Source organism: Hyperolius riggenbachi, chromosome 4 (genome assembly GCF_040937935.1).
Source record: "Hyperolius riggenbachi isolate aHypRig1 chromosome 4, aHypRig1.pri, whole genome shotgun sequence".
Classification (NCBI taxonomy): domain Eukaryota; kingdom Metazoa; phylum Chordata; class Amphibia; order Anura; family Hyperoliidae; genus Hyperolius; species Hyperolius riggenbachi.
Genome location: NC_090649.1, coordinates 164,558,627 through 164,581,687, shown reverse-complemented (window position 1 = coordinate 164,581,687; position 23,061 = coordinate 164,558,627). Strand labels below are relative to the sequence as shown.

The 23,061-nt window shown below is 44.0% G+C and overlaps 1 protein-coding gene across 2 annotated transcripts in view; it reads right to left on the bottom strand.

Annotated features, from left to right (window-relative positions):
- Window positions 1-23,061, bottom strand: part of SCHIP1 (schwannomin interacting protein 1) — a 538,791-nt gene that overhangs the window by 462,974 nt on the left and 52,756 nt on the right. The window contains exon 1 of one of the 2 annotated variants that reach the window (XM_068280923.1): window positions 188-342. The exons of the other annotated variant lie outside the window; for it this stretch is intronic. The gene's annotated coding sequence lies outside the window, so the exon portion shown is untranslated. Of the gene's footprint in view, window positions 1-187; window positions 343-23,061 lie in introns of those variants that run through there. 2 annotated transcript variants of the gene reach the window in all.

The following is a 23,061-nucleotide window of genomic DNA, read 5'->3' as shown; positions in this document are numbered from 1 at the left end:
GCACAAGTCATTAGAGGCAGCAGCATCAGCCTTTAGCAATGATCAAGCATATTCACTCTGCAGCAGCAGCATAGCACAGTTCAGCCAAGGAAACAACCTGTAGGTTCTGGTAGAATGAGCTGCATATACTGTATATAAATCTCAACAACATCCAATACAGTGAGACAGGGCTCTCTGATGATTTTACCAGGTGTAGCACTGTGAGTCCATAGTTGCCATCTGGATACACACGTGGCTCAGGTGCAACGAGTAGAATGTCTGCGAGTGGAACCAGTGACACAGGGGAATGCCGTGGCGGCCCGGAGCTTCCCGAGTGGCATGCCAAGGAAAGTTAGTGGAGTGGCTTTTTGACATCCCCGTGCCACGCTGTAGTAGTGTTGTCCGGATCATGAACGATTCGGATCTTTGATCCGAATCTATTTTATGAGTCGATCATCCGAATCATCAAAATGAGTGATTCGGATCGCAAAAGGGGCGGGGCCAGGAGCGACACGCCCCCTCTCAGCGGGCAGCGGGGTCTTGGAAGCAGAGCAGAGATGGATCGCTCTGTTGGAAGGGAGGCAGCCTTGCAGGGAGACAGGTAGATAAGAGAGAGGGGACATGGCTGCCACTGCCAGATATGTGTAGAGCACACATACTGGCTGCAATGTGCTGCCCATTACAGGCTGTCTGTTCCGTAGTTGTGCACAGTGATCACAAAAGGGGCGGGGCCAGGAGCGACACGCCCCCCTATCAGCGGGCAGCAGGGTCCTGGAAGCAGGGATCGCTCTGTTGTATGGGAGGCAGCCTTGCAGGGAGACAGGTAGATGAGAGAGAGAGGACATGGGTGCCACTGCCAGATATGTGTAGAGCACACACACTGGCTATAATGTGCTGCTCATTACAGGCTGTCTGGTCCTTAGTGCTGCACAGTGATCACATTGGAAGCTTTTGGCTCAGCACAGCTCAGTAACTTTGCAGACAGTGTGATTGAAAGGCAATATAATCCTCCTGCACTCGGCACTAAACAGCTACACTTATCTTCTGGAAAGTCCAAGAGTAGGTCCGCACACCAGCTTTTCAAATAAGCCAAAGGTAATTTTATTCCATCATAATGTGTCAACACTATGTATGACAATTGTTTCGGGGCCACACAGGGTCCCCTTCCTCAGATACGTGCAGATTTGTTTGTCTGCACGTATCTGAGGAAGGGGACCCTGTGTGGCCCCGAAACAATTGTCATACATAGTGTTGACACATTATGATGGAATAAAATTACCTTTGGCTTATTTGAAAAGCTGGTGTGCGGACCTACTCTTGGACTTTCTGGAATGCTACTTGATGTTGCTTTGCATCGCTGGTCCAGCACCCATACACAATACGGTAAGGTGTGCCGCTCCTGATCCAATAATTACACTTATCTTCTGGGAATGCTTTCTTTCACTGTGCGACCTTTTCTTTCAAAGTGTACAGATGAACATATAGGTGAAATATATGTAAAGCATATGACTTCAGCATGTGGGTATTGTGTGCAAACATTTCTGCTCTCTGCTCGTCCCTCCTCTCTTCTCTGTCCACTCCCTGCCCTCTGTCCATCTTCTCCCCTTCTCTGTGTCCACCCCCTCCCCTTCTCCTGTCCACAGACCTGTCCTGCTGTTCATTTCACCCCCAATGCTTCCGGTAGTAAAATGATCCGAGATTCGGATCAAAGATCCGGATCTCTTCAATGATCCGATTCGAATCATCCGGATCATTGAAAAGATCCGAACTTCCCATCTCTACGCTGTAGTAGTATTGCACTCAGACCTGCGCTTTAATTCCATGCAGCTACCAAAAGTACCAATCAGCATGAAGCTGGGTTCAAGGGGAGGGGTGCTCTGACATCACAACAATCCGGTGAGTCGTAGCTAGGAGTGAGGGGATGTGTCGTTGCAATTGACTGACCCATTGTCAGCACAATGTTGCCATGGCAATCAGACGCTCCATGTTGCGTCCGTGAAGTGAACCAATTTATTATATAACAATCCCCTGGCTGGGCGAGATAAGGATGCATTGCAACCCTGCCTCCCGCAGCCTCCTGTACTGCAAAGACAGATGAATCAAAACTTTCCATACTTTACATTATATAAAGTCAGTGACACTAAGCACAAATGGGAGGGGACAAAATAAACAAAGACATATCTCCATAGAGAATTGGCAGATATACTATGTACCCTCCAAGCTTGAGAGACATGGAAAGTAGAACAGGCCAAGGGGTAGAGATACCTGTCCAAAACAATAATTTAATCTTAGATATACATTAAACCCTCATTGACAGGAATGCTAAGTGGTCATGTACAACCAAACATGTCTGGTGGGGGAGAAAAGAGAGCACACACCTGCCAAACCGTGTTCATCTGCACACCTATAGCAGCAGGAAGTGTGCATATTACATTTGCTTGTTAAGGCCTGGGGCTTCACAGGCCTGTAGATCGCAAATACAGCTGGATTCACAACGCAAGAGGAGGCAGTAATAGTTTGAGTGTAGGTTAGCCTATCTTCTCTTAGAACACTCTAGTTGTATACTACAATGCCACACTCCTCCTGGGTTGCAGCATGTCCTCCCTCCCCCTGGTCTGACCGGAAAGGCAAATGGGAGGCTACTGGCTAACATATCCATTTTTTCTGTAATAGGGACCAATGTGAAGGTGGGTGATTAGTATGTTCAGTATCCTTCTTGTAAAAAGCACTGCAGGTTGGAATAATTTTTTTCTTAAAGCTAATGTGACCCCATATTTAAATAAAAAAAAGTCAGATACTCACCTAGGGAGAGGGCAGGCTCGGTCCAAATGGGCCTTCCCTCTCCTCATCCGGTGCCCTCGGTGCTGTGCTAGCTCCCCCGTTCGCATCCACTGCTGCGGAGACTTCGGAAGTCTTCGGGAGCCGAGTCCTCCCGAAGACAGGCAGCGCACACGCGAGTGCGTCATAGAGGGCACGCGCTGTGCGCAGTGTAGAGTGTCTCGTCTTCGGAAGCACTTGGGCTCCCGAAGCATTTCCGAAGTCTCCCTTCGGCGGGGGAACAGCGGTATTTGACCGAAACGGTCGAATACCGCTACGGGGGAGCCAGCGCAACAGCGGGGACCAGGAGAGGAGAGGGAAAGCTCTATGCTACCCAGAGCCTCCCTCTCCTTAGGTGAGTATCTGACTTTTTTATTTAAATATGGGTTATCATTAGCTTTAATGATTTGAAGAATGTGACCCTGATGCTATGAATAGGAAAAAGAATACTGCCCATCTGTTTTTATACTACACTATTAACACTATTGACCATACAGCAAATTTTAAATGAAAGGAGTGTGTTTACTGTAATTCTGGGAACCTTTGAAGTGTTGTGTTGCATTGTTGCTCCTCTTTTTTTCTCTCCTCCCACCGCAGTTATAGCATGAGAAGAAGAGAAAACAGATTGTACACAGTTTCAAGCACATCGGGGCCCTGAAAAAGTAAAACTTTGTCCACTTGCTTGGCTTATATACCCTGTTTATATTTCATTTATCATCGTCATTTCTGTTAGGTTTTGCCTTGCTTTGTGGGTTTAGCTTGGCTTTAGCATTGAACAAGGGTTCTTTGAGAAAAGAGTGGGAGGTATATTTTCAGCCCCTCTTCCCCGATGAGGCTACCCAAATTCATATTTATATAGACTGGTATTCCTCAGTAAGAAGACCTCCATGCTTGCAGGCACCAGCTACCTGGTCAATATCAGCCTACCTTGACCTTAGGGGTTAATACAGTAAATCTTAAAAGTGAACAGTAGAAAGCAAGGGGGAAACGAAAGTCAGAAGTCATGTTAAGCAGCTGGAAACAACCACTCAGAAGGAAATTTAAAGAAAAGCCATAGTTGTAATATTGAAGTAGCTAGTATATACAAGAGCTTCAGCACACACAGAAGAGATTCAAAACAACCTACAGCCAGAAGTCTCCAATCCACAATGGTGCCACATCAATCAAAAAGTAATCCTGATCACTACAAGAATATCCTTAGACTGAGTTTCCCAAAATCAAAACAGAAACCCACAGCCACTCAATGCCCAAGTATAAGTGGCCACCATAAAAAAAGCATAAACTGAGGTCTGATTTTCACAAGGAGGGGGGGGGGGGGGCACTTGTATTGCATTGTAATATTGACTTCATGTTAAGGTTCATTTTATGGTTAAGATATATCTTAATTCTTACAAAGTTCTAATTGTGAAACTTTGTGTAAAGAAAGTGTAACATAGTAAAATGTGTTGCTTATTGTATGTCTGGCTTCCAGTGGCATAACTAGACTTAAGCTGGCCACTAATGGACCAATTTCTAGCGAACAATCGTTCGATCGATCCGAAATTCTAGGTCGGCAGTGATCTAATTGCCAGTAAATAATCTCCATTAATGATTATGATCGATTATGAACGAGTGAAAAAAAAGTCGTCCGACTGAATTTTCGTCGAACGAAATTTTGAATTTTAAAGACGATCGTGATCGATAGATAGCAAAGATTGGTTCGTTGATGGTGTAGTGAACGATTTTTCTTCCGATCAGAATTTCTTATCGCTCGAACGATTTTTCGCTAGAAAATTGGACCATTAGTGGCCACCTATAAAGAGAAACTCCAACCAAGAATTGAACTTTATCCCAATCAGTAGCTGATACCCCCTTTTACATGAGAAATAGAATGATTTTCACAAACAGACCATCAGGGGGCGCTGTGTGACTAATTTTGTGCTGAAACCCCTCCCACAAGAGGCTCTGAATACCGCGGTACTCTGGGCAAACTGCCACAATGTAACAATGTTCACAGACAGGAAATGGCTGTTTAAAGCTGTCTGTAACAGCCAGAGCAGCTAGAAACAGCTACATAACTTGCCCACAGTAACAATGTCACCATGTAATGCATGTCAGAATGTGAATCTGGGAGAGGAAAGATTTTACAATGAGCAAACACTGACTAAATCATTTATACATAATTATTGTAAAAATGAAGCACTTTTTTTTATTAAATTATTTTCACTGGAGTTCCTCTTTAATAGGGCCCCCATGCAAGAATGATAGCATGGGGCCCGCTTGGTCCCCACACCTCACGAGGGTCATGTGATTGGGAACCCGGCAAATGGCAGCAGAAAGTGTTCAGCTGTGAAGCAGCATCTGGAAGCAGGAAAAAATTATAGACTCTTGTGCTACTCACTACTCTGCATGGCGGGAGGAGGTGGCAGGGATGGCTTTTGTGAGCAAAAGAGGAAGTTTTTTCTAATTGGCTGCACTTGCGGCTGGGGAGAGGGAGAAGGAGGGGCCCCAAAAGCCTCTGCCCCCCCCCCCTGTAACGACAGGGGTCACAGGGGTGATTTTTACGCCCATGCGGACTTCTCTGATTTATCTGCTTGAGATGAGTGTTTGTATAAATTCTACCAAATATAACCGCAGGTGTCTGCGTCCAGCTGTGTCCATGCTGTGCTTGTGCAGATGCAAAGCCTGAGCAGTGTGCATGGGGGCTGTGGGTGCATATACAGGGCCACAGCTGCAACCCTGCACATACACAGTATGGTGGAAGGCACTGTGTACAACCTAGCACCCGTTAATAGATGGACCTAGTAGCGTGTATGTGTGTATATATGTATATATTAAAACCTTAAAGCACACCTAAATTGAGAGGGATATGGAGACTAACATGTATTTCCTTTTAAACAATGCTAATTACCTGGCTGTCCTTCTAATCCTCTGTCTTTAAAACTTATGACCATAGACCCTGAACAAGCATGCAGATCAGGTGCTCTGATTAAAATCTGACTAAATTAGCTGCATGCGTTTACGGTGCGTGATGCAGACACTACTGCAGCCAAAGGGACCAACAAGACAGCCTGGCGCCCTCCATATACCTCTCAATTCAGGTGTACTTTAAGTGCGCAGGCATGTTACATATTTTTTTTTTATAATTAAGCGATTGCCATTTTTCAGATATACACACGTTAAACAAATAAGGCCCATAGAGTCTAAAAACATCTGAATTGAAGCATAACTTTGTATGTTTTTGTATCATGAAGAAGTTTAAATTGACTGTAAAATAATGAAAAATCAGTGTATTTTTTATTTAAGTCTTTGGATGGCAAATAGCTGCCTCTATAGGTTAAGAATTAGAGCACCATAGCAACTACTGAAATTGTACATTGCTATAAGTGTTTGCCTTCAGCCTTCAGCCTAGGCTACTCTGTGTATTTCTGCCGGCCTTCAGTATATTGATTTGTTGTAAAGAACACCTGGATTGTTGTTGTGAAGCAATGCACTGAGGCATCTGAAAATACACTAGATTAAGCCTGCTGGAAGCAATCAGACAGGTGTGCAGAGAAAAAAACGCTATTGGCTCTTCTCCGTTCCACTCTGGTCATGATAAATGATCTGGCTGCTCTGCTGAAAGAAATCCAAGAGACTCAGTTATAACAATATCATGACTCTACACTTCAATCCTGAAAACCCATCATCGATCCTTGGTACCATGCTGGGGATTATGCCATTGATGTCACAGGGACTATTTGGAAAAAAACAAGCTCGTCAGCGAGATTGGATAATGTCTTATAGCGGCCTATAAGCAAAATGTTATGGTAGATGTGTGCATATGCAGAAAATATATTGCATCATCTTAGCCCACCGGGTCTGAAATCAATTCCTTGCAGCATGTGGTCTTAGCAAGCAGGTGCAATAAAACCAAACAGAAGCAGCACTGCAGGTCTTCGCAATGAATAATTTACGACTCCCGGCACAGTTACTCCTAATAATTAATAGGCAGCAGAATGTTTGTAAAAGGACAGTAACTCTTTCCTAATCTGTGTATAATTTACTGCGCCATAAAAACTCACCTCTTCTGTTTCTGAAGCCCACATTATAAAATCATTTAGCTGCTCTCACACATTGCTGTGTTGGCTGAGACCCAAGATATATTAAAAGTAATGTAATATTTACAACATCCAACATGAGAAACAATGTAACAGAGAGATTCAGAAAGAAGAGTTTATGAGTTAAAGCAGTCTGCAAAACTTACCTTAAAGAGACACTGAAGCGAAAAAAAAATTATGATATTATGATTTGTATGTGTAGTACAGCTAAGAAAAAAAACATTAAGATCAGATACATCAGTCTAATTGTTTCCAGTACAGGAAGAGTTGAGAAACTCCAGTTGTTATCTCTATGCAAAAAAGCTATTAAGCTCTCCGACTAACTTAGTCGTGGAGAGGGCTGTTATCTGACTTTTATTATCTCAACTGTAATTGAACTGTTTACTTTTCCTCTGCTAGAGGAGAGTTCATTACTTCACAGACTGCTCTGAAAGACTCATTTTGAATGCTGAGTGTTGTGTAATCTGCACATATTATCAGGGCCGGGCCGAGGCAGAGGCTGGAGAGGCTCCAGCCTCAGGGCGCAGTGTAGGAGGGGGCGCACAATTCATTCAGCTGTCATTCCCAATTGTGTTTGAAGCAGAAAGAAATAAGAAAAGGGGATACATGACAGTGACTGCAAGCCAGGTAACTAGATATTAAGGTGTTGGGGAGGTTGGGGGCCTAGGGCACCTATTAGTCTAATAGCAATCAGTGTGTGACGGCTGGGGTGGGAGGGATGGAGGGGTGCACTTTGCTGTCTCAGCCTTGGGTGCTGGAGGACCTTGTCCCGCCTCTGCATATTATAGAGTGATTCAATGTTAGAAAAAACACTATATACCTGAAAATAAAAATATGAGAATATTTTCTTTGCTGCTAATCTTCTAGTAATTATTCATAGTACACAACCAATTCATTATATCATATATTTTTTTTCGCTTCAGTGTCTCTTTAACTACTTCCCGACCGCCGTATAGACAAATGGCGGCCGGGAAGCAGACGCCGCAAGGACCGCCGTATTGACAAAATGCGGCGGTCCTTGTTTGGGCATGGGCGGAGCGATCGCGTCATCCGTGACGCGATCCTCCGCCTCCGCCTGTCGCCGCTCACTCGCCGCAACATCCCGCCGGCCATACGGAAGCGCCGGCGGGATGTTAACCCGACGATCGCCGCATACAAAGTGTATAATACACTTTGTAATGTTTACAAAGTGTATTATACAGGCTGCCTCCTGCCCTGGTGGTCCCAGTGTCCGAGGGACCACCAGGGCAGGCTGCAGCCACCCTAGTCTGCACCAAGCACACTGATTTTCTCCCCCCCCGCCCCAGATCGCCCACAGCACCCATCAGACCCCCCCCTGCCCACCCCCCAGACCCCTGTTTGCACCCAATCACCCCCCTAATCACCCATCAATCACTCCCTGTCACTATCTGTCAACGCTATTTTTTTATACCCCCCCCCCCTGCCCCCTGCTCCCTCCTGATCACCCCCCCACCCCCCAGATTCTCCCCAGACCCCCCCCCCCAGACCCCCCCCCCCATGTACTGTATGCATCTATCCCCCCTGATCACCTGTCAATCACCTGTCAATCACCCGTCAATCACCCATCAATCACCCCCTGTCACTGCCACCCATCAACCAGCCCCTAACCTGCCCCTTGCGGGCAATCTGATCACCCCCCCACACCAATAGATCGCCCGCAGATCCGACATCAGATCACCTCCCAAATCCATTGTTTACATCTATTCTCTCCTCTAAACACACACTAATTACCCATCAATCACCCATCAATCACCCCCTATCACCACCTGTCACTTTTACCTATCAGATCAGACCCTAATCTGCCCCTTGCGGGCACCCAATCACCCGCCCACACGCTCAGATTGCCCTCAGACCCCCCCTTATCAATTCACCAGTGCATTCATTACATCTGTTCTTCCCTGTAATAACCCACTGATCACCTGTCAATCACCTATCACCCATCAATCACCCCCTGTCACCCCCTGTCACTGCCACCCATCAATCAGCCCCTAACCTGCCCCTTGCGGGCAATCTGATCACCCACCCACACCATTAGATCGCCCGCAAACCCGCCGTCAGATTACCTCCCAAATGTATTGTTTACATCTGTTATCTTCTCTAAACACCCACTAATTACCCATCAATCACCCCCTATCACTGTTACCTATCAGATCAGACCCTAATCTGCCCCTTGCGGGCACCCAATCACCCGCCTACACGCTCAGATTACCCTCAGACCCCCCCCCCCTTATCAATTCGCCAGGGCATTATTTACATCTTTCCTTCCCTGTAATAACCCACTGATCACCTGTCAATCATATGCCAATCACCTATCACCCATCAATCACCCCCTGTCACTGCCACCCAACAATCAGCCCCTAACCTGCCCCTTGCGGGCAATCTGATTACCCACCCACACCAATAGATCGCCCGCAGATCCGACATCAGATCACCACCCAAGCGCAGCGTTTACTCTCCTCTAAACACCCACTAATTACCCATCAATCACCCATCAATCACCCCCTATCACCACCTGTCACTGTTACCCATCAGATCAGACCCTAATCTGCCCCTTGCGGGCACCCAATCACCCGCCTACACGCTCAGATTACCCTCAGACCCCCCCTTATCAATTCGCCAGTGCAATATTTACATCTGTTCTCCCCTGTAATAACCCACTGATTACCTGTCAATCACCTATCAATCACCCATCAATCACCCCCTGTCACTGCCACCCATCAATCACCCCCTGTCACTGCCACCCATCAATCACCCGCTGTCACTGCCACCCATCAATCAGCCCCTAACCTGCCCCTTGCGGGCAATCTGATCACCCACCCACACCAATAGATCGCTCGCAGATCCGACGTCCGATCACCTCCCAAGTGCAGTGTTTACATCTGTTCTCTACCCTAAACACCCACTAATTACCCATCAATCACCCCCTGTCACTGCTACCTATCAGATTAGACCCCTATCTGCCCCTAGGGCACTCAATCACCCGCCCACACCCTCAGAATGCCCTCAGACCCCAGCCCTGATCACCTCGCCAGTGCATTGCTTGCATCTATTCCCCCCTCTAATCACACCTTGAGACACCCATCAATCACCTCCTGTCACCCCCTAGCACACCTACCCATCAGATCAGGCCCTAATTTGCCCCGTGTGGGCTCCTGATCACTCGGCCAAACCCTCAGATCCCCCTCAGACCCCCTTCCGATCACCTCCCCAGTGCATTGATTGCATCTATTTTCCCCTCTAACCACCCCCTGAGACACCCATCAATCACCTCCTGTCACCCCCCTAGCACTCCTATCCATCAGATCAGGCCCAATACAACCTGTCATCTAAAAGGCCACCCTGCTTATGACCGGTTCCACAAAATTCGCCCCCTCATAGACCACCTGTCATCAAAATTTGCAGATGCTTATACCCCTGAACAGTCATTTTGAGACATTTTGTTTCCAGACTACTCACGGTTTTGGGCCCGTAAAATGCCAGGGCGGTATAGGAACCCCACAAGTGTCCCCATTTTAGAAAAAAAGACACCCCAAGGTATTCTGTTAGGTGTATGACGAGTTCATAGAAGATTTTATTTTTTGTCAAAAGTTAGCGGAAATTGATTTGTATTGGTTTTTTTCCACAAAGCGTCACTTTCCGCTAACTTTTGACAAAAAATAAAATCTTCTATGAACTCGTCATACACCTAACAGAATACCTTGGGGTGTCTTCTTTCTAAAATGGGGTCACTCGTGGGGTTCCTATACTGCCCTGGCATTTTAGGGGCCCTAAACCGCGAGGAGTAGTCTAGAAAACAAATGCCTCAAAATGACCTGTGAATAGGATGTTGGGCCCCTTAGCGCACCTAGGCTGCAAAAAAGTGTCACACATGTGGTACCGCCGTACTCAGGAAAAGTAGTATAATGTGTTTTGGGGTGTATTTTTACACATACCCATGCTGGGTGGGAGAAATACCTCTGTAAATGACAATCTTTTGATTTTTTTACACACAATTGTCCATTTACAGAGGTATTTCTCCCACCCAGCATGGGTATGTGTAAAAATACACCCCAAAACACATTGTACTACTTCTCCCGAGTATGGCGATACCACATGTGTGGCACTTTTTTGCACCCTAACTGCGCTAAAGGGCCCAAAGTCCAATGAGTACCTTTAAGATTTCACAGGTCATTTTGAGAAATTTCGTTTCAAGACTACTCCTCACGGTTTAGGGCCCCTAAAATGCCAGGGCAGTATAGGAACCCCACAAATGACCCCATTTTAGAAAGAAGACACCCCAAGGTATTCCGTTAGTAGTATGGCGAGTTCAGAAGATTTTATTTTTTGTCACAAGTTAGCGGAAATTGATTTTAATTGTGTTTTTTCACAAAGTGTCATTTTCCGCTAACTTTTGACAAAAAATAAAATCTTCTATGAACTCACCATACTCCTAACGGAATACCTTGGGGTGTCTTCTTTCTAAAATAGGGTCATTTGTGGGGTTCCTATACTGCCCTGGCATTTTAGGGGCCCTAAACCGTGAGGAGTAGTCTTGAAACGAAATTTCTCAAAATGACCTGTGAAATCCTAAAGATACTCATTGGACTTTGGACCCTTTAGCGCAGTTAGGGTGCAAAAAAGTGCCACACATGTGGTATCGCCGTACTCAGGAGAAGTAGTATAATGTGTTTTGTGGTGTATTTTTACACATACCCATGCTGAGTGGGAGAAAGATCTCTGTAAATGGACAATTGTGTGTAAAAAAAATTAACAAATTGTCATTTACAGAGATATTTCTCCCACCCAGCATGGGTATGTGTAAAAATACACCCCAAAACACATTATACTACTTCTCCTGAGTACGGCAATACCACATGTGTGGCACTTTTTTGCAGCCTAACTGCGCTAAGGGGTCCAAAGTCCAATGAGCACCTTTAGGCTTTACAGGGGTGCTTACAATTTAGCACCCCCCAAAATGTCAGGACAGTAAACACACCCCACAAATGACCCCATTTTGGAAAGTAGACCCTTCAAGGTATTCAGAGAGGGGCATGGTGAGTCCGTGGCAGATTTCATTTTTTTTTGTCGCAAGTTAGAAGAAATGGAAACTTTTTTTTTTTTTTTCTTCTCACAAAGTGTCATTTTCCGCTTACTTGTGACAAAAAATAATATCTTCTATGAACTCACTATGCCTCTCAGTGAATACTTTGGGATGTCTTCTTTCCAAAATGGGGTCATTTGGGGGGTATTTATACTATCCTGGAATTCTAGCCCCTCATGAAACATGACAGGGGGTCAGAAAAGTGCTTGAAAATGGGAAAATTCACTTTTTGCACCATAGTTTGTAAACGCTATAACTTTTACCCAAACCAATAAATATACACTGAATGGGTTTTTTTTTAATCAAAAACATGTTTGTCCACATTTTTCGCGCTGCATGTATACAGAAATTTTACTTTATTTGAAAAATGTCAGCACAGAAAATTAAAAAAATCATTTTTTTGCCAAAATTCATGTCTTTTTTGATGAATATAATAAAAAGTAAAAATCGCAGGAGCAATCAAATAGCACCAAAAGAAAGCTTTATTAGTGACAAGAAAAGGAGCCAAAATTCATTTACGTGGTAGGTTGTATGAGCGAGCAATAAACCGTGAAAGCTGCAGTGGTCTGAATGGAAAAAAAGTGGCCGGTCCTTAAGGGGTAGAAAGCCCTAGGTCCTCAAGTGGTTAAAGGACCTCTGTCGCCACAATCTTAAAATTTTCATCTTCTCATGGGGGGTTCTCAGGGTTTTCTTTATTTTTAAATGCACTTAGTAAATGGTAGTTGCTCCGTCCAACTGCCAAAAAAGTGTGCAGCGAGCAGGGAGGCTGGCCAGCATCTTTGTATAAATCTTTTTCGGGGAATGTCTTTATAAAGAATAAAGGCCATGCTGAGAATCCCCCATGAAGAGATGGACTAGCCCAAAACCTAATCTGTATAGGTTGTGGATGGGCACACCATTCGTTTTTGAAGTCGGGTGCCTAATATTTTGGTATAGGCATACCACAGTAAAAGTCTATCATTGAATATATCAGCACTCCGTGGTTGTAAGGAAATGACGCTCTTTTATTGAGCCATTATAGCCACAAAATAGCCGACAGTTTTGGTTACCACACGCCTTGAGAAAGGGGGACCCTGCGAGGCCCCTCGAAACAATTGTCGGCTATTTTGTGGATATAATGGCTCAATAAAAGAGCGTGATTTCCTTACAACCACGGAGTGCTGACATATTCAATGATAGCCCAAAACCTGTCGGTAATGTCAGATTTCTATGACTTACTGTAAGTGACAGCAACATAGGAGAAAAGTAATTTATGGATCATTTTATTCTGGAAGAAATGTACTTCTTATTTGTATGTGTTTTAAATTTGAAGATTTCCGCAACAGTTTCTCTTTAAATTGTATAAAATAATGGGTATATATATATAATATCTATAAGTAGGTTCTTTCATGTTAAAGAGACACTGTAGTAAGAGAGATTTGGAGGCTGCAGTAAAGACATGGGATCAACTGGACAGCCTAGAAACAAGCATAATTTAAAAAAATTGGCAGCCTTCATATCCCTTTAACTTTAATTGCCTTTATTCGATTAACTTTTTCTCCTGAATTTTCTCCCAGGAGATAATCATTTTTCAACGGATATAAAAATAACTTTTCAACACTTAGCATTTGAGAAAAAAAAATGCTAGAATGTAAGTAAGATAATATCAGACTTAATTTAAATATTTTCTAGCATGGCGGGAGCTTTAAAGGTGTTTTATTGGTAAAGTTAAAAAATATCTCAGGGGAAACGTTAATAGGATATGGGCCAATGTTCCTTTAAATTGATACAGTATAGCATAATATGACTTTTTTATCAGCAATGAAATGGATTTGCAATTTAAATATGTAATAGGAGTCACGGTTTCTGGTGTTTTTCTTTTTATTACGAGTTACTAATTCCCTATTTGTGTTACACTCATATTATAGGTTTCCTACTTGATGGACCTCATTTACTACATTTCCCCAGACTAGAGTCATCCAAAAGGACAAGCTTCCCCTGTTACACTGCTCTTGGAATTCTCAAATGGCCAACATGAACTACAGGACTGATACAGGGCCAGTTATGCAGTTTCAAGGTACCACACCAGAAACCAGACACTCGGCTGCTAACACAAACCATTCCTAATGCAAGAGCTCAAGACCCAGCCTGATACCCTCTTTCTAACATCTAATGCACAAACTCAATTATGGAAGCAAAACAGTTATCAATTAACAAGCATTTAATTTACAAATATTCAGGGTCTGGACCCCCTGTTTTGTCTATGACTGCATACAGCTGTTCAGTTGGACGTAGACTTCCAATATCATAGGGTGCATTGTATGGCCGTCTGATAACTGTTACGAGCAGGCAGTGCTCTTCATAACGGTTACTGACAGATGAGGTTGTGAAAGCTAATGATGGAGAGCTGTAGCTATTGGAAGGTGAGCATTGGTTACGATTATTGGTCAAGGGTCAAGATCATGAGGGTTAGTGTTAGGGGATAGGATAGCTGGAGATTAGCAATAGAGCAACTGTGTTTTTTGGACTATAAGACTCACTTTTTCTCTCCAAAAGTGAGGGGAAAAAGTCACTGCATCTTATAGTCCAAATGCAGGGAGTTCCTGACTTGTGAATGCCTGCCAATACGAACCTCTAACCCGCCGCATTGTCAGGGTACTGTGCCCATGCAGAGGAGGACACATTGGCCTCGATTCATAAAAGTGCTGTCGGGAAGGTAACGTCGAGCGGGGAAACACCGCTGTCGGTATTTCCGCCTTCAGGGTGGTAATTCATAAAAATGTTGCTAGTTGTGACAGGCGTGCGGAGATATTCCGCTGTAGGCAGGCGTTAGGCTGTCGGGAGACATGCGGAAACAGGAGAAGCAGGCGGAATCCCTCCGTGCGGTGTTCTCTCTGCAGCTGCTTGGGAGGTCTGTCCCATTCACTGCAATGTATTCCGCACGCTTCTCGCCACATCAGAGGTAGCGGTAATACCCGTCCGCATACCGCTACCTCTAATCTTTATGAATTGACTACTTGTTACTTTTGCTATGATAATCACCGCGCAAGGCGGTGATTGATCACTCTGCTCGCGAATGTCGGCTTTTCATGCGGAAAAAGCCTTTATGAATACAGATTTTGCTGTGTGGTCGGTAAAGTGAGCAGTTTTCAGCATTTCCGAATGCGGGAATGCTTTATGAATCGAGGCCATTGGGGAAAACTGAGGAAAAGGGACAACAAGGGGCATAGAGGAGGACACAAGGAGAACAGAAGTGGACACATGGGGGACACATGAGGACCCAAGGGGGACAGGGAGACACAAGAGGTACAAGGGGGCATGTGGTAAAAAAAAGGGGGCATAATCCACAAGATGCCTCGTCACCATGGATACACCAGGTTTAGTATATATTTTTTCCCCCTGATATTTGTCCTCTAAACCTGCCCCAACATATTTCCAATAGTACTAATAACTGTAATTTTATATAGCTAATATTAAACTATGAAACACATATAGCTCACATCAAACTCAAATCCTAACCTATCCTCTGTCACTAACTCTTCTATTCTCAACACCTAACAGTGTTAGGATAGTGGATAGTGTAATGCTTAAGGGCTCTGCCTCTGACACAGGAGACCTGGGTTCAATTCTCGGCTCTGCAAGTCTCCCTAACACTGCTACTGCCTATAGAGCGCATCCTAGTGGCTGCAGCTCTGGCGCTTTGAGTCCGCCAGGAGAAAAGCGCGATATAAATGTTCTGTGTTTGTTAACACTAAACTTCCTCCCAGTACGCTTAACACTAACCGTCCTACTGCTGCACCTAACACTAACCTTCCTACCTCTATACCTAACACTAACCTTCCTACCTCTATACCTAACACTAACATTCCTACCGCTGCACCCAACACTAACCTTCCTACATCTACACCTGACACTAACCTTCCTACGTCTACACCTAACACTAACCTTCCTACTGCTGCACCTAACACTAACCTTCCTACCTCTACACCTAACACTAACCTTCCTACCGCTGCACCGAACCCTAACCTTCCTACATCTACACCTAACACTAACCTTCCTACGTCTACACCTAACACTAACCTTCCTACCGCTGCACCTAACACTAACCTTCCTACCTCTACACCTAACACTAACCTTCTTACCGCTGCACCCAACACTAAGGGCCCTTTTCACTTAATCAGTTGCTCTCAGTTAAAATGGAAAGAAAACTGATTTTCAATTTAATGCCCATGTTTTCCTATGGCACCTTTCACACTTAACACATTTTAACTGAAATCTTTGTCACAATGCACTGCTATGGAAAAAACGTGCACTAACGCGTACCAACGCGTACTAACGCACACTAACGCACACCAACTGATTAAGTGAAAAGGGGGCCCAACCTTCCTACTGCTGCACCTAACACTAGCATTCCTACCTCTACACATAACATTAGCCTTCTTACCGCTGCACCCAACACTAACCTTCCTACCTCTACACCTAACCCTAACCTTCTTACTGCTGCACCTAACACTAACCTTCCTACCACTGCACCTAACACTAATCTTCCTATGTCTACACCTAACACTAACCTTCCTACCACTGCACCTAACACTAACCTTCCTACGTCTACACCTAACACTAACCTTCCTATCACTGCACCCAACCCTAACCTTCCTATGTCTACACCTAACACTAACCTTCCTACCACTGCACCCAACACTAACCTTCCTACCGCTGCACCGAACACTAACCTTCCTACGTCTACACCTAACACTAACCTTCCTACCACTGCACCTAACACTAACCTTCCTACGTCTACACCTAACACTAACCTTCCTACGTCTACACCTAACACTAACCTTCCTACCGCTGCACCCCACACTAACCTTCCTACCGCTGCACCTAACACTAACCTTCCTACGTCTACACCTAACACTAACCTTCCTACCACTGCACCTAACACTAACCTTCCTACGTCTACACCTAACACTAACCTTCCTACATCTACACCTAACACTAACCTTCCTACCACTGCACCCAACACTAACCTTCCTACGTCTACACCTAACACTTACCTTCCTACTGCTACACCTAACACTAACCTTCCTACGTCTACACCTAACACTAACCTTCCTATGTCTACACCTAACACTAACCTTCCTACCACTGCACCTAACACTAACCTTCCTACGTCTACACCTAACACTAACCTTCCTACCACTGCACCTAACACTAACCTTCCTACGTCTACACCTAACACTAACCTTCCTACGTCTACACCTAACACTAACCTTCCTATGTCTACACCTAACACTAACCTTCCTACCACTGCACCTAACACTAACCTTCCTATGTCTAGACCTAACACTAACCTTACTACCGCTGCACCTAACACTAACCTTCCTACGTCTACACCTAACACTAACCTTCCTACCGCTGCACCCAACCCTAACCTTCCTATCTCTACACCTAACACTAACTTTCCTACCACTGCACCTAACACTAATCTTCCTACCGCTGCACCTAACACTAACCTTCCTACCTCTACGCCTAACACTAACCTTCCTACGTCTACACCTAACACTAACCTTCTTACTGCTGCACCTAACACTAACCTTCCTACCTCTACACCTAACACTAACCTTCCTACCGCTGCACCCAACACTAACCTTCCTACGTCTACACCTAACACTTACCTTCCTACTGCTACACCTAACACTAACCTTCCTGCCACTATGCCTAATACTAACTTTCTTATTGCTACTCCTAACACTAACCTTCCTATAGCTACACTTGTGCTGCTTATGGATCATTTAGCCAAACATGTTCATCCTGGCGTGGCAATGGCAGAATAGCCACCACTTATCAATGTGTGACCTGTGCTTGCCGAACACCCATGCCACCACTTGCTGTTCATTGAGCCACTTGCCGTCTTGGCTCCACATAGCCATGTTGTGAAGAATTTATATACCCCAGCGCCCCCATTATCACAAATTAACATGGCAGGCTATGGGACTACTAAAAAGTGACGATAGAGAAATATAAGTGTTCCACCCTCCTCAGTGTTTCAATTAAAAGAAAAGTGCAGTGGGAAATGGTTTTGTATTGTAAGCAGGGGAAAGTTATTAATGGTACAAATGGCCACTAATGTGCTCTGTAATGGGCCAGTTTCCTGGCAATAAGGAGCTACTGGATGCAGCCTGCCAGTCCAGATGTTCGACTGGTACTTTCAATACATTGCAAAAAACACAGACAGGCAATCCACAAAACATTGCACATTGCTAATAAATGCAAATTTACTACCATATGCATTTAAAAATTAGGTGCTGAAAGAGGGCTTTAATGAGCAGAGAAAATTTGAGTCAATCTGCAATTGCCATTATATTTGGTTGATTTTGGATATTTGAGACATACTCAGGTTGCTAAGCAGCCAGATGATGGGTTGAAGAAACTGTGAAAGATCATTGGAGAGGATGAAGAAAACAGATAAGAAAAGAATGGCTTTGCGTGCCTATCTTGGTATTAACAGAGATGCCACATTCTTTCACATTCCACCATCCATCCCATCTATCTCTTCAAATATCAGCTGCCAAAATCATTTAATTCCTTCTTAATCAATAATGTTGTTAAGGTCATTTAATTTACTGCAATAATGAGCATAAGTGCATCCCAAAACATAATCAGATTCCCAAGCTCATTATCAGTTTGTCGAGTTTTTAATCTCAAACACAACAATCAAATTATAACAAGACATAATAAATGTAATTGGATTTTCAGATATAAGGCAGATTAAAGACAGGTTTCTCTTTGTAGAGATGCCATTTAAGCCAATTCCTTTGTGCTAACATTCAAATATGTTATTAAATTGTTTACATTAAGCAGCCTTGTTTTGTTCTTAGCAAAACAACTGATGCACTAATGACACTGATAAGTACAACAGTGCGTAATTACGTTGATAGATTGTGTGCCGCTGAAAAAGGTGACCTTGACCTATTTGTTACCTTCTTAGAGGCAAGTGTATTTATAAACCCATAGCACCAGCCATGGGTAACCTCTGATCTGCCATCTGCTACCACTGCATTTCCCAGGATGCTCAGCTCGCTACCTTCATGTGAATAAAATTCAATAACCTGAAAATCTGGAGAGCGGTACGTCAGTGTCAAGTTGATCTCTAGCTTAATGTTGCTCACTAAGGAAATTTGTCTTTGGTTCCACCAAACTGAAGATGTTCTCACTCCAATTAAGCTACAGATTGTGCTACAGCTTATTTCCTCTCTTTACTCTTCTTCGGGTTTCAGAATTTTATCAAAGTGATAAAAAAATAATGTTTTTCACTTTTTTTTTTAGGCTTTTTGTGTTCCGCTTGTACAGTCAGGGAATTTGAACAGCATGTGATGAAATAAGCAGTCCTGGCAGGCAATTGTGATAATTAAGCACAGCTGAAACGTCATACAAATAACATTGACTATTTTTTTCTATTATTTCTATTGTATAATTAATTATGTTGTCATAAAACTCCATCTTGTTGGCACAAGATAATTCAGAAAAGAACACAAATAAGAATCCACTAATTACACAGCGCTTATACAAAGTCAAGAGACACCAAAGAAATGTCTCTCTCTCCCATCTTGCTCGCCAAAATCCCTTATACGTACCTACAGGGATCCCCAACTTCAGGGGTCACATGACTACAGCTCTGTCTGGACTGTGCTGCACTCGTGCCAGCTATTTGGATACCGCATCCATCTCTGGGCTATACCTTCTCTTCAGTAAGAAAATAACAGTGTCGTCACTCTGTTAGGTATCAATGAAATAGGCAATTTTATTAAGTACAAAAAGGCAAGCCACAAACACTCTAAAACCAAATAAAATTTGCAGAGTGCTCCCTGCATACAAACTGAACACCCATCCATCACTCATCACTCACCCACACACTGGTACCGGTACCACACTATCCAGCTTCCTCCAAGTTGGGGGGAGAGAGGGACAGTAGAGAGGCATCCAGTCCGCAAGTTACTGTGCAAAAATTGTAAATATGGGGGACAGTTCAATTCAGACAGTGTAATCTGTTGTGTATCAAGCTTCACCTGGACTTACTGATACATTCATGCTTACTGCCCACCAGGTGGACAGGGCTACATCCTGTAGATTGAGTGGAGCGCCCCATGCCTGTGTTTATGCCGGTGGATAACGCTGGAGGATTATAGCATGCACGCTGACAACGCTGGCTCATATACCGTTGAGTCTCCCCGTTCTTGAGTGGGTAGAGACCCAGTGAAGATTGTTTGCACTACTGTATGGAGAGGCTGCTGAAGTCCTGGGCGGTAAGCATGAATGTATCAGTAAGTCCTGTGCGTGGTGCAGGTGAAGCTTGATACACAACAGATTACACTGTCTGAATTGAACTGTCCCCCATAGTTACATAGAAACGGCAAATTTGGCTACCTATGCTGGGTTGGGGGGGCTCTCTGGCTACCTATACTGGGAGACACCAAAGTCAAGTTTCACTCAAAGCGTTGTGGAACATAAGGCCGGCCCTGTGTGTGGCACTCCACTAACTGTCATTGTCTCTCTACTGTCACAGTGCATATACCACTGTCTGTGTACCCCTCCTGTGTGTGGCACTCCACTAACTGTCATTGTCTCTCTACTGTCACAGTGCATATACCACTGTCTGTGTACCCCTCCTTTAACTGCCTCGAACTGTGTATGCTGTCGCAGTGCAGAAATCCCTGTACCTTTCCTCTAACTGCTATGGACTTACTGTCACAGTACAAGAATCAAGGCTGTAGCTTCTGTTTTCCATATTTTCCAACACTATTCTATTAACTCTAATATGGCCACATTTTCTGCAGTGTGACAGCATAGAAAGACAGCAACCATCAGCACAGTGGGTCACAGACAGCGACGGATCTGCCAGCATTCAGCCTCTCAGGGAAGAGGTTATACGCCCTTCTGTCCTCCCCCAGGTATTAATCCAATCTAGGGCACAACACATCCAGGCACGCACGCACACACACATGCATGCACACACTAACCTACACATACACACAACACAAACACCCGCACAACACATGCACGCACACACATACATGCACACACTGACCAACACACACAACACGCACATACGCACAACACATCCACGCACACACACAAGCACCCACACACTGACAGACACATCTACACAACACGCACACCTGCACAACGCATCCACGCATACACACCTGCACATGGACACTGACCAACACTTACACACAACACACACCTGCACAACACATCCACGCACACACATGCACATACACACTGACAAACATACACAAACCACGCACACCTGCACAACACGTCCACGCACACATACGCACACACACACTGACAAACACACACAAACCACGCACACCTGCACAACACATCCGCGCACACACATGCAAGCACACACTGACAAACACATACACACAACATGCACACCTGCACAACACATCCACGCACACACACATGCACGCACACACTGAAAAACACACACACACCTGCACAACACATCCATGCACGCACTGACCAGCACATACAGAAACGCACAACACACCCCAGTAAATATGCCAGCCTCCATTTGTCTCTTACCTCGGGTTACATTTAAAATCACATTTATGCAAGTATAAAAATATATCAGAACAGCAAACTCACAATACATTTTTCTCTTTCTAAGTGGTTAGTGAGCCCTGTATACATTTTGTTTCCCTACTGTATCTATGCTAAGAATGCCTTATATGTTTTTTAATTAAACGTTCGCAATTGTTGCACCTAAAGGGGGAAAAATCACTTTAACAGAGTGTGATTTATAAAGGTATGAGTTTATCAATATTTATCACCTGCAGGTAAGACTACCCAGGTACTGCTGAGCAGCGAGTTGCTAAGCAACTGTTCCACTACACTGTTCATTTTCTCATGCAAGATTTTAAATGACTGCACTGTAAATGAAAAGTGTTTGATGTCTACACTGTTGCAGTCACAGCAAGCAAAAGAATAGCAAACAGAAAAATGACAGAAGACCTTTACACTGAAGAAGGTCTGCAAGAGACATGATTCATATTGTGACTTCTGCACTAGTCATGCTATGAAGAGATGAACGTTGTACATCTAATAAAATCCCATAAAAGGGGTTATCTAGTTACCTACCGATATACCCAGAACCCTCTGCAACTTCTTGATAAGTAAAAGATAAGCACAAGCCCTGGAAAATTATATATATATATATATATATATATATATATATATATATATATATATATATATATATATATATACACACACACACACAGTGGGAAGTAAAAGTTTGGGCAACCTTATTAATCATCATAATTTTCCTGTATAAATCGTTGGTTGTAACGATAAAAAATGTCAGTTAAATATATCATATAGGAGACACACACAGTGATATTTAAAAAGTGAAATGAAGTTTATTGGATTTACAGAAAGTGCGCAATGATTGTCTAAATAACATTAGGCAGGTGCATAAATTTGGGCACTGTTGTCGTTTTATTGATTCTAAAACCTTTAGAACTAGTTATTGGAACTCAAATTGGCTTGGTAAGCTCAGTGACCCCTGACCTACATACATAGGTGAATCCAATTATGAGAAAGAGTATTTAAGGGGGTCAATTGTAATTTTCCCTCCTCTTTTAATTTTCTCTGAAGAGTAGCAACATGGGGGTCTCAAAACAACTCTCAAATGACCTGAAGACAAAGATTGTTCACCATCATGGTTTAGTGGAAAAATACAGAAAGCGGTCTTAGAGATTTCAGCTGTCTCTTTCCACAGTTAGGAACATATTGAGGAAATTGAAGACCACATGCTCAGTTCAAGTTAAGGCTCGAAGTGGCAGACCAAGAAAAATCTTGGATAGACAGAAGCAACAAATTGTGAAAACAGTCAGAGTCAACCCACAGACCAGCACCAAAGACCTACAACATCATCTTGCAGCAGATGGAGTCACTGTGCACCGTTCAACCATTCGGTGCACTTTACACAAGGAGATGCTGTATGTGAGAGTGATGGAGAGGAAGCATTTTCTCTGCCCACAGCACAAACAGAGCCTCTTGAGGTATGCTAAAGCACATTTGAGCAAGCCA